Raw genomic sequence first — 12,143 nt, 5'->3', positions numbered from 1 at the left:
CTCAACAAGCATTTTCCTACAATTTTCTAACTGTGTGATTCAATTAACTGTTATTTTTCTTTAAGCTTTTCAGTCTTCCCTACTCTTATTCCTGCCCTGGCTTGCTCTAAAGTTCCGTGAAAGAGGAATCAATATTTTTTAATGATACAGATGAACTTATTTATAAAACAGAAACAGACTTACAGACTTCAAAAACAAACTTATGTTTACCAAAGGGGAAACATAGTGAGGGAGGGATAAATCAGGAGTTTGGGACTAACACACACACACTACTATATATAAGATAAATAACCAACAAGGACCTACCGTATAGCACAGGGAGCTCTACTCAATATTCTGTGATAACCTAAATGAGAAAAGAATCTCAGAAAGAATTAATATATGTGTATGTATAACTTGGGCTTCCCTGGTGGCTCAGTGGTTAAAGCGTCTGCCTCCAATGCAGGAGACCCAGGTTCGATCCCTGGGTAGGGAAGATCCCCTGGAGAAGGAAAATGGTAACCCCCTCCAGTATTCTTGCCTGGAGAATCCCATGGACGGAGAAGCCTGGTAGGCTACAGTCCACGGGGTCGCAAAGAGTCGGACACAACTGAGCCACTTCACTTCACTTCACTTATGTATAACTTAATCAATGTTCTGGACACTTGAAACTAACACAACATTGTAAATCAGTTATACTCCAATAAATTTTTCAAAAATAAAATTTTTTAAAATAAAGTTTGATGAAAGATTCAGTTCAGTTCAGTTCAGTCGCTCAGTCGTGTCCGACTCTCCGCGACCCCATGAATCACAGTACGCCAGGCCTCCCTCCATCACCAACGCCCGGAGTTCACTCAAACTCATGTCCACAGAGTCGGTGATGCCATCCAGCCATCTCATTCTCTGTCGTCCCCTTCTCCTCCCGCCCCCAACCTTTCCCAGCATCAGACTCTTTTCCAGTGAGTCAACTCGTCGCATGAGGTGGCCAAAGTTTTGCAGTTTCAGCTTTAGCATCAGTCCTTCCAATGAACACCCAGGATTGATCTCTTTTAGAATGGACTGGTTGGATCTCCTTGCAGTACAAGAGACTCTCAAGAGTCTTCTCCAACACCACAGTTCAAAAGCATCAATTCTTCGGCGATCTGCTTTCTTCACAGTCCAACTCTCACATCCATACATGACCATGGGAAAAACCATAGCCTTGACTAGACGGTTGGCAAAGTAATGTCTCTGCTTTTTAATATACTATCAAGGTTGGTCATAACTTTCCTTCCAAGGAGTAAGTGTCTTTTAATTTCATGGCTGCAATCAGCATCTGCAGTGATTTTGGAGCCCAAAAAAATGAAGTCTGACACTGTTTCCACTGTTTTTCCATCTATTTCCCATGAAGTGATGGGACCAAATGCCATGATCTTTGTTTTCTGAATGTTGAGCTTCAAGCCAACCTTTTCACTCTCCTCTTTCACTTTCATCAAGGTGATGAAAGATTACTGACATATAAAACATAAGATTCCATATATAATCTAGATCTTGAAAATTACAGCATTTAGATTCTCCATCAGTCATATTTGCTGTACACTCAAAAGACATTTCAGTGAAACGAATCGCCAGTCCAAGTTTGGTGCATGATACAGGATGCTCGGGGCTGGTGTACTGGGATGAACCAGAGGGATGGGATGGGGAGGGAGGTGGGAGGGGGTTCAAGATGGGGAACCCATGTACACCCGGGGCAGATTCATGTCAATGTATGGCAAAACCAATACAATAATGTAAAGTAATTAACCTCCAATTAAAATAAATAAACTTTAAAAAAAAAAAAAAGACATTTCAGATGAGATTTCAAGCCAACAGCAAGTATACTCACTTCTAAGAGTCACACCAATGAAAATTGTGGGACCTGCAATTGAGATGAAGGCCCCCAATTACACAGGTATGAATGGAATTGAGAGTCTATTCAAAAAACAATGTGTGCCTTTTTCATAAGAACTAGCCTGTGGTTGTAGTTTAGTAGCCTTTTTAATAGCTTCTTGCCCACTGAAATTTAAGAGCTCTTTTTATTTTGAATTATCTTTGTCCCTTTCAGTCAAAGTTGACGGAGTGTCCATCAATTCAATTCTCTTAAAAACTTCGTGGGATTTCTATGAATTTCACTGGAATGAACTTCATTAAATAAAAGCCACATCAACAAAACTCTTTAATCTCTTTAAACATATTTAATCTCTTTAATTCTCTGCCTTGGGCTCAATCAGAGTGATTCATAATTATTCTGCCTTGGGCTGAATAATTAGAAGCCTTTTTTCTAGTTCTAGACATATTTTTAAATCTTTCTAGAAGATTAACAAAGGGTCTTAAAGTCATATTATTTATATGGTCTTACTTCAAAGGTCTTTGCCAATGGAGAGGAAGGAAATGAGAAAGTTTTATTTTCAAACCCATTAAATCCCAAGTCCTTATAGTTCCTTGAAAAATTGCTTAAATACTGAAAGTTTTTTGTTTTTTTTTTTACACTTAAGTCTCTCCATCCAAAACTTTGGTGGCTCAGTTGGTAAAGAATCCACCTGAAATGAGGGAGACCTGGGTTTGATCCCTGGGTTGGGAAGATCCCCTGGAGGAGGGCATGGCAACTCACTCCAGTATTCTTGCCTGGAGAATCCCCATGGACTGAGGAGCCTGGCAGGCTATAGTCCACGGGGTCACGGAGAGTCAAACATGACTGAGCGATTAAGCACAGCACATCCATACCTTATTATCAGTGTCCAAAGAAACCAACTGGCACCTTCAGTATGCTGCCAGTAAATCTGAGCCAAACCCACCAGTTTGTCAGGTTGTTCTAATTTTTTCCACATTACTGCAGACAATATTGTCTAACTTTCCTCCATTACACAAGGATCACATTTTTTCCAACCTCCAAAACCAACTTTCTCCCTCCTTCCAGGATTTACCTGCTTTTATCTTCAATGGTCTTCCAGATGTTATCAATAGGCTCCTCAAGGCCTTCTGCTGCTAATGCTAAGTCACTTCAGTCGTGTCCGACTCTGTGTGACCCCATAGACGGAAGCCCACCAGGCTCCCCCGTCCCAGGGATTCTCCAGGCAAGAACAGTGGAGTGGGTTGCCATTTCCTTCTCCAATGTGTGAAAGTGAAAAGTGAAAGTGAAGTCGCCCAGTCGTGTCCGACCCTTAGCGACCCCACGGACTGCAGCCTACCAGGCTCCTCCATCCATGGGATTTTCTAGGCAAGAGTACTGGAGTGGCTTGCCATTGCCTTCTCCCCTCAAGGCCTTCTAGCTTCTGCTTACTGCCTAGTCCCAAAGACATACATTTTAGGGTTTTAGTAGAGAAGCACCCCACTTCCAGGTACCAAATTCTAGTTTTCTATCACACCATACACTGAATAACTTAAGACAGTAAGTTATTGTCTTAAGTTAATGATGAATATAATAATATTCATAATTATATTTCATGAATCTGTGAGTTAAGAATTCAATCAAGACTCAGTTGGACAATTCCTTTGTTCCACATGAAATCAACTGCCATCAATGAGTCATTGGATGGTATTCAGCTGATGGGCTGGTTGGAAGGTCCTAGATGGCTTCATTTTCACGTTTATAGCCTTGGTGGAGATGGCTAGAAGGTTGAGTTCAGCTAGGACTGTCTTACACTGAGGCCCCAGCATGGTGATCTCAGGGTATATGGACTTCTTACATGGTGGCTCAGGACACTTAGAGAAATTTTTCCTATAAAGGGGAAGTAGAAGTTGTCAGTCTTTTATACTAGAAACTGGTATATTGTCACTTCTACTATATCCTATTGGGCAAGCAACCATAGAGCCCAGATTTAAGGAGCAGAGACATAGATTTTAGCTCTCAGTGGGAGGGGGTGTTCAAAAAAATTGCAGACATCTTTCAGTTCAGTTCAGTTGCTCAGTTGTGTCCGACTCTCCGCAACCCCATGAATCACAGCACGCCAGGCCTCCCTGTCCATCACCAACTCACGGAGTTCACTCAAACTCATGTCCACAGAGTCAGTGATGCCATCCAGCCATCTCATTCTCTGTCGTCCCCTTCTCCTCCCGCCCCCAACCTTTCCCAGCATCAGAGTCTTTTCCAGTAAGTCAACTCGTCGTATGAGGTAGCCAAAGAATTGCAGTTTCAGCTTTAGCATCAGTCCTTCCAATGAACACCCAGGATTGATCTCTTTTAGAATGGACTGGTTGGATCTCCTTGCAGTACAAGGGACTCGCAAGAGTCTTCTCCAGCACCACAGTTCAAAAGCATCAATTCTTTGGCGATCAGCTTTCTTCACAGTCCAACTCTCACATCCATACATGACCACGGGAAAAACTACAGCCTTGACTAGATGGACCTTGGTTGGCAAAGTAATGTCTCTGCTTTTTAATATACTATCAAGGTTGGTCATAACTTTCCTTCCAAGGAGCAAGCGTCTTTTAATTTCATGGCTGCAATCAGCATCTGCAGTGATTTTGGAGCCCAAAAAAATAAAGTCTGACACTGTCTCCACTGTTTTTCCATCTATTTCCCATGAAGTGATGGGACCAGATGCCATGATCTTTGTTTTCTGAATGTTGAGCTTCAAGCCAACCTTTTCACTCTCCTCTTTCACTTTCATCAAGAGGCTTTTGAGTTCCTCTTCACTTTCTGCCATAAGGGTGGTGTCATCTGCATATCTGAGGTTATTGATATTTTCCCAGCAATCTTGATTCCAGCTTGTGCTTCTTCCAGCCCAGTGTTCCTCATGATGTACTCTGCATATAAGTTAAATAAGCAAGGTGACAATATACAGCCTTGAAGTACTCCTTTTCCTATTTGGAACCAGTCTGTTGTTCCATGTACAGTTCTGCAGACATCTTTAATTAATGACAAATACTATGAGCTAGGCATTCTCACTCTCATTCTACAAAGAAAGCTAAACTTAGAAAGGATAGGGAATTTGCCCAAAGTCATATAGTTATGGTAACACTAGAATTCTAACCTAATCATCTATCTGTATGGAAAAGTAAATAAATTACCTAACAACTCTCAAAAAGTAGTGATTAAAATAGCATCATCTTCTGGAGAAACAAGATATATGCATCTATGTGGCTCTGCTGTCCATCAGCTCAGGATACAAGCTTCCTTCCTTCCTTTTATCCCTGCTCTCAGGTCGATTTATACAAGTTACACTTCCTGAATGTTCATAAAAGAACAAATGATCACATACTACAAATGTCTTAGAAAGGTCATGTCCAACTCCATTTATGAAGGTACATCTGACAAATCCAACCTGACAGTATGATCTCTCAGAGGTGGAGGATATAATGAGGCTACTACTACTCTTCTCTACCAACATGGGAGAATTTTGCTGAGGATGAAGTAACAGGAACTTTGGGGAGCAAGGGATTTTGTCATCCTGGAGTGATGACCATTATGGAAGGGAGAGCTGGTATAGTCAGAGGCAAGCCCTCTTGCCCTATGGCAGGAAGAAAGCATAGCTGTGGGTCCACAGTCTGTGGTCCTACGAGGGGAGATTTTGCAGGAAGGATGGGACTTTCAACAATAAAAATCAGACCTAACTTTCAGAAATTATTCCTGGAAAGAAAAAAAGAGAGCAAGGATCAGTGCGGTCACATATATAGTGTACTAGAAAGTTCAGATTCAGATCTAGAATATACATACCATGGACGGGGTCAAGGGACCCATGGTCAAAATTACATGCAAAATTTGGCACAGATCAAATGGGAATTGTGTCAGGAAGGCTGAAGCCCAGCATGCACAGAAAGTCAAAGTCACTCAGTCATGTCTGATTCTTTGTGACCCCAAGGACTATACAGTCCATGGAATATACAGTCCATGGAATTCTCCAGGCCAGAATACTGGAGTGGGTAGCTGTTCCCTTCTCCAGGGGATCTTCCCAACACAGGGATCGAGCCCAGGTCTCCCACATTGCAAGTGGATTCTTCACAAGCTGAGCCACTAGGGAAGCCCCCAGAGTGCACAAGTGATGCAAAAGACAGTAAAGAAAAGTAATAGTTTTTTGTGATTTTGTTTGGGGCAGGAACATGGAAGATGTAAATCTGTCAAGTAGAGATTATGCTGCGATGCTGGCAGATCATAGAGAAAGAAGAACTGCTCAACTTCTATTTTGATTCTTTTCTTTAAAGAGAATGGGCATCTGGCTATAAAGAGAAGCATAAATATTGAAAAAGCTGAAGCCCAGGTGGAAGAGATAATGTTGAACAAAATTCTCATTTTCTGTCAAAAATGAGTTCATCTCTTCCTAAGAATCCAGTATAGCTGAATAGATGAAGAGTTGGGACACTGTAAATGCAAGATTCTCCTCTGCACAATTTAGGCTGCCAATGAAAACCTGTGCCAGTCAGCTCTCAGAGTGCAAGGCTCAAAGTTCCACACAAGTGTGTCCCAGGGATCTGTATAGATAAGAGCAGGAAGTCAGAATCCAATGGGGCTGGGGACAAAGAGGCTTTTATAGTGATTATTAACTGGTACAAAATTTCTCTGGAGGTAATGGAAATGTTCTGGAATTAGTGGCAATAGTTTTCACAACCTTGTGAATATATTGGGTTGGCCAAAAAGTTTGTAAACCCAAACAAACTTCTGGTCAACCCTATACGAAAAAAAAACCCTGAATTATATACTTAGAAGGATGATTTTTATGGTATATGCATTATATCTTAATTTCTTTTGAAGAATACATTATCACATTTTTACCAACCTCAGTACCAAGTTTCTTTTCTGTGTCCACCTATCCAAAATTTTTAAAAGCTAGTGACCAGGACACATCCCTGTCAGTTAAAGAACAAAACCAAAGTCCATTTTGAAAGTCTTTATTCTTTGTGACTGACGACAAAACATACAAACAAAACAGTTTGTTTTTTAGTTTTATGGGAGAAAGTAAAGGAATATAACCAAATCTAGTGCGTTTTTTAAGAAAGCGTTTTGTGCTAATTTTTTATAAGCAAAAAAAATGAGAGGAAAAGATGGAATCACAACTGTGGCAACATTACACTAAATTGCCCATCACCAAAAAACTAGATGGGATAATAAATTGGCTAAAGTAGTGAGCCCAGTTCCCTAGTAACTCTCTAGGAGCCAATTGCACATACAATTGTTGAAAGAGAGATAAGAAACAGCTAGAATGGGAAAGTCTTAGTGACTTTAGCAGCGATAGCTTTAAAAGAAGCAGCAGAATGATGGAGCTGCTGTGCTATGAATGCATCTGAGTTGTGAAACCTAGAGTCCAGTTTAGTCTGGGGGAGAAAGAATAATGGTCCCAATCTAGTCTGTGTGGATCAGAATACCTAGAGCAGAAGCCTGGAAGGGAGGAGAGTTTGGGAGAGAAGCAATACATGGATATGTATGCCTGAGTTCTCTTTGCTGTTCACCTGAAACTACCACAATATTGTTGATTGGTTACACCCCATTACAAAATAAAAAGTTTTTAAAATTTTTTTTAATTTCTAAAAAAGAATATCTAAAGTACTGAATGCCGTTCTGAGTGCCACCATCACAAAGGATCACATGCAAACTAGAACCTGATAGAATATTAAAGGTCTGGCACCATGACATAAGTTAAACCATTAAAAGGACAGATACTATTTAGCTTAGGAAAGAAAAGGAAAAAGAGAAACCTAAAAGTTCTCTTTTTAAAAAAGTATCAGAAAGACTGAGTTTTTTGAACCTTCATGACCTTATTAGCAACATCTCAGAAAAAGAAAAAAGCTAAGGTTGCCAAACATTTGAGGTCTGAGTTGAATAACCTCAGATGAAATAGGTACATAACCAGAAGTCACAGCTAACTGATGTCACAAATAAATGTGAAGGAGCAAGAAAAAGGGGGGCCTTCACTTAAAAGTGGAAGTAGAACCTGGCCACGGGGAGAAGGAAAAAGACAGTCAATAGAGACATACGCTTGGTCATTCCTCAGGCATGTCCCAGAGGTATTATTTAAATGTCTCCACATGGTTAGCAGACATTTTGTCCAATCCAAAAAGCCCATGAGACATTTGGTTCATAAGACAAGTTGTCTGTGCCAAAAGAACCTTGAAGCTTCAGTTCAGTTCGGTGCAGTTGCTCAGTCATGTCCGACTCTTTGGGACCCCATGAACTGCAGCACACCAGGCTGCCCAGTCCATCACTAACTCCTGGAGTTTACTCAAACTCAAGTCCATTGAGGCAGTGATGCCATCCAACTATCTCATCCTCTGTCGTCCCCTTCTCCTCCTGCCTTCAATCTTTCCCAGCATCAGAGTCTTTTCAAATGAGTCAGCTCTTCACATCAGGTGGCCAAAATATTGGAGTTTCAGCTTCAACATCAGTCGTTCCAATGAATATTCAGGACTGATTTCCTTTAGGATGGACCAGCTGGATCTCCTTGCAGTCCAAGGGACTCTCAAGAGTCTTCTCCAACACCACAGTTCAAAAGCATCAATTCTTTGGCTCTCAGCTTTCTTTATAGTACAACTCTCATATCCATACATGACTACTAGAAAAACCATAGCCTTGACTAGACAGACCTTTGTTGGCAAAGTATTGTCTCTGCTTTTTAACATGCTGTCTAGGTTGGTCATAACTTTTCTTCAAAGGAGTGTCTTTTAATTTCATGGCTGCAGTCACCATCGGCAGTGATTTTGGAGCCCAAAAAATAAAGTCTGCCACTGTTTCCTCTGTTTCCCTATCTATTTGCCATGGAGTGATGGGACTGGATGCCATGATCTTTGTTTTCTGAATGTTGAGCTTTAAGCCAACTTTTTCATCCTCCTCTTTCACTTTCATCAAAAGGCTCTTTAGTTCTTCGTTTTCTGCCATAAGGGTGGTGTATCTGAGGTTATTGATATTTCTCCCAGAAATCTTGATACCAGTTTGTGCTTCATCCTGCCCAGTGTTCCTCATGATGTACTCTGCATACAAGTTAAATAAGCAGGGTGACGATATACAGCCTTGATGTACTCCTTTTTCTATGTGGAACCAGTCTGTTGTACTATGTCCGGTTCTAATTGTTGCTTCCTGACCTGCATACAGATTTCTCAAGAGGCAGGTCAGGTGGTCTAGTATTCCCATCTCTTTAAGAACTTTCCACAGTTTGTTGTGATCCACACAGAGGCTTGGTTCTACCCAAAACATCCATGAATATAGTTGGTCCATTACAAACAGTTTGGAAAGGACCAAATATCAAGGACCTTCTGGCATAGACCAAATGTCTTATAAATGTTTTGGACAGAACCAAATGTTCCTGCAAATATCAAAGACATTTGGGGGTAAATCAACATCTTATGAATGTTTTTAACAAGAGCAAATATCCTTCAAGGACCCAAATAATTCTTAGGCAGCTGGAACAAGATTAGTTTTACCACCTGACATTTGGAAATCAGTCTTCTAGAGAGCACTATGATCATATCACATATGTCCTTAAAAATCCTGTCATTCCCTGTTAACTGCCAAAAGTAAAATTCAAAAATTTTAACTCGACTTCAGAACTCTACCCAGGATGACCCAGTTCTACTTTTAAAATTTTATCTCCCATTCCTTCCCATCACCAGTCTTGCTCTCTAATCAAACTCCTGTATCTATTACTCAGCCAGAATACATCTCTCTTTGCTCCCTCTGTACAGCTGTTTATTCCATTCCCTTTACCTGGAACACTTGTTCTCTTTGCATCCACCCACCCATCACCAAATCTGCTATTCATCCAACCCACTTGAAGCAAAGGATCAAAAGTCTATTATGAGTTCTTTTTGGATTATCCCATGTTAAAAGTATTCTATCATCCATATCCCTCTCAACTCTCGATCAAGTTACAACTTAGGTCTCAGTTTCTTTATCTGTAAAACTGTAACTACCAACTTAATAGACTTTTGTGAAGACTGAGTTTATAAATGTGAAGCACCTAGAATAGTGTAAGAATATATGAGCTCTATAATTTATGATTATTGTTATTTGTTGTATGATTCTTTTTACAGAAGGAAGTTGGCACGACAAATCATAGTCTCTACCACTACAGTTGGTCCTGAAGCTATAATTAATACCACCCATTTATGCTTCTCTATCATTAATTCTAGATCCTCTCCCCTTGGCTAGCTGCTGCTGGTTTTGGTTGCTTGCCTGCTGGGTAACACAGCCAGTATAGGTATTCCGGCAGTTGCCAATAGTGTATATTTCAATATTACATTCAGGAAATGGGAAAACAACCACAGGAAGGGTCCGTGAATCAACTGGAGCCATTGTGACTTAGTTTCCATTTGTCATCTGACCACCATAAGCCCCCACTTTGACTACCAGGCCTTGCTAGCTTTTTACAGACCCGGAAATTAGGATTAGTACAGAGCCAGTATCTAGTAAAACCCAGAGGTCTTTTACTCAATGCACATTTACTCTAGTAAATAGACACCAGTCCCATTAGGGAAGTCTTGAGAGAAGATTTATAGTATATACTTGTGGCAACAATACAAAGTCCTTCCCAAGGTGACCCAGCTGCCCTTCAATCAAGGAACTCTGAGTCTGTGAAATGGCTCAGGTCTGGAAAATGTGTGAATGGCCATAACTCTCCACTGTGGCAATTCAAATCAGGTTGCTGACCAGCAGATGTGGAGTTTGTATTGTTGCTTTCTGCTATATGAATGTAGCAATATTCTAGAAGAATGCCCATCCTTTTCATTCATAATTACACCATGATTACTTGGCTTCTGTGGGAGAACTCTATGGACCAAAACATTCTGATTACCAGTCACCCTCCTATCCTTACCTGTAATGTTTACTGAGACTTGGAGCTGGTTCACAGCAAACAGCCTGCTGGATTCCTGCATTAGCTTGTAGGGGAGTGAGTACCAACAGGCCTCTACCCACTGTGAAGTAGCCACACTATCAGGGAAAAAAGAAAAAGAAAAAAAGCATGCCAAAACCAGAAAGAGAAGCTCCTTCCTCGCCTACGCTGTGCAGTATCCCTCCAGCACCCTCCATTGTGAAAGCCTGATATTGTACCAGATGACAAAGAAAAAATGATTACCTAGTCCAGCTCCAAAATCACAAGGCAAAAAAAAAAGTGGATTTGGAGCTAAGAGATAATAAGCTGATAACTGGCACATATGCTCACTGCTCTGAGACTTTTATCCCTTGTTTGATACTATGCTGAGGTAGTTCTGGCCTTTCTATCTTCTGCAGTGTGGTGGTCATCACTCTTTCCAAGATTCCAGGGGTCATCCAGCACCGTACTGAGGTTGGCTTCAAGAGACCTTGCCAGAACATTAAATCCTAAACTACAGGCAAGTGTATTCATTGTAGCAAACTCTTGCCTTATCTAACTCTATAATCTATACACTCCCAGGCCATCACTCTCAAAACCCAATCCCAGGTTAATATACCAATATTAGCATTATTATATGCTCAGCCTCTGGTCAGGGAACAAAAATTCCATAAGCCACATGGCATGGTCAAAAAAATTTTAATTAAATAAAACTTAAAAGAAAGATGTGGAACACACACATAAATACATATACAATGGAGTATTACTCAGGCATGAAAAAGACTGAACCAATGCCATTTGCAGCAGTATAAATGGACCTAGAGATTATCAAGTTAGAGAAAGGCAAATATCATATGCTTTCACCCACAGGTGGAATCTAATTTTAAAAATAATACAAATGAGCTTATTCATAAAACAGAGATACTTACAGATATTGAAAACAAACTTATGGTTACCAAAGGAGAACCCGTGGGGGAGGCATAAATCAGGAGCTTGGATTAATATACACACACTACTATCTATATGTACATCATGAGGAACGCTGGGCTGGAAGAAGCACAAGCTGGAATCAAGATTGCTGGGAAAATATCAGTAACCTCAGATATGCAGATGACACTACCCTTATGGCAGAAAGTGAAGAGGAACTCAAAAGCCTCTTGATGAAAGTGAAAGAGGAGAGTGAAAAGGTTGGCTTGAAGTTCAACATTCAGAAAACGAAGATCATGGCATCTGGTCCCATCACTTCATGGGAAATAGATGGAAAAACAGTGGAAACAGTGTCAGACTTTATTTTTTGGGGCTCCAAAATCACTGCAGATGCTGATTGCAGCCATGAAATTAAAAGACGCTTGCTCCTTGGAAGGAAAGTTATGACCAACCTTGATAGTATATTAAAAAGCAGAGACATTA

General features: G+C 40.6%; 1 non-coding gene across 1 annotated transcript; it reads left to right on the top strand.

Annotated features, from left to right (window-relative positions):
- Nucleotides 1–403: 403 nt before the first annotated feature.
- On the top strand, nucleotides 404–475 carry TRNAW-CCA (transfer RNA tryptophan (anticodon CCA)). Its single transcript has one exon. It is a non-coding gene; the product is annotated as a tRNA-Trp (tRNA).
- Nucleotides 476–12,143: the final 11,668 nt, after the last annotated feature.

This window comes from Moschus berezovskii, chromosome 21 (genome assembly GCF_049115385.1).
Source record: "Moschus berezovskii isolate FMDL1 chromosome 21, NW_MosBer_1.0, whole genome shotgun sequence".
Taxonomy (NCBI): Eukaryota; Metazoa; Chordata; class Mammalia; order Artiodactyla; family Moschidae; genus Moschus; species Moschus berezovskii.
The sequence above is the reverse complement of the archived record's forward strand: the minus strand, read 5'-3'. Positions and strand labels throughout refer to the sequence as shown.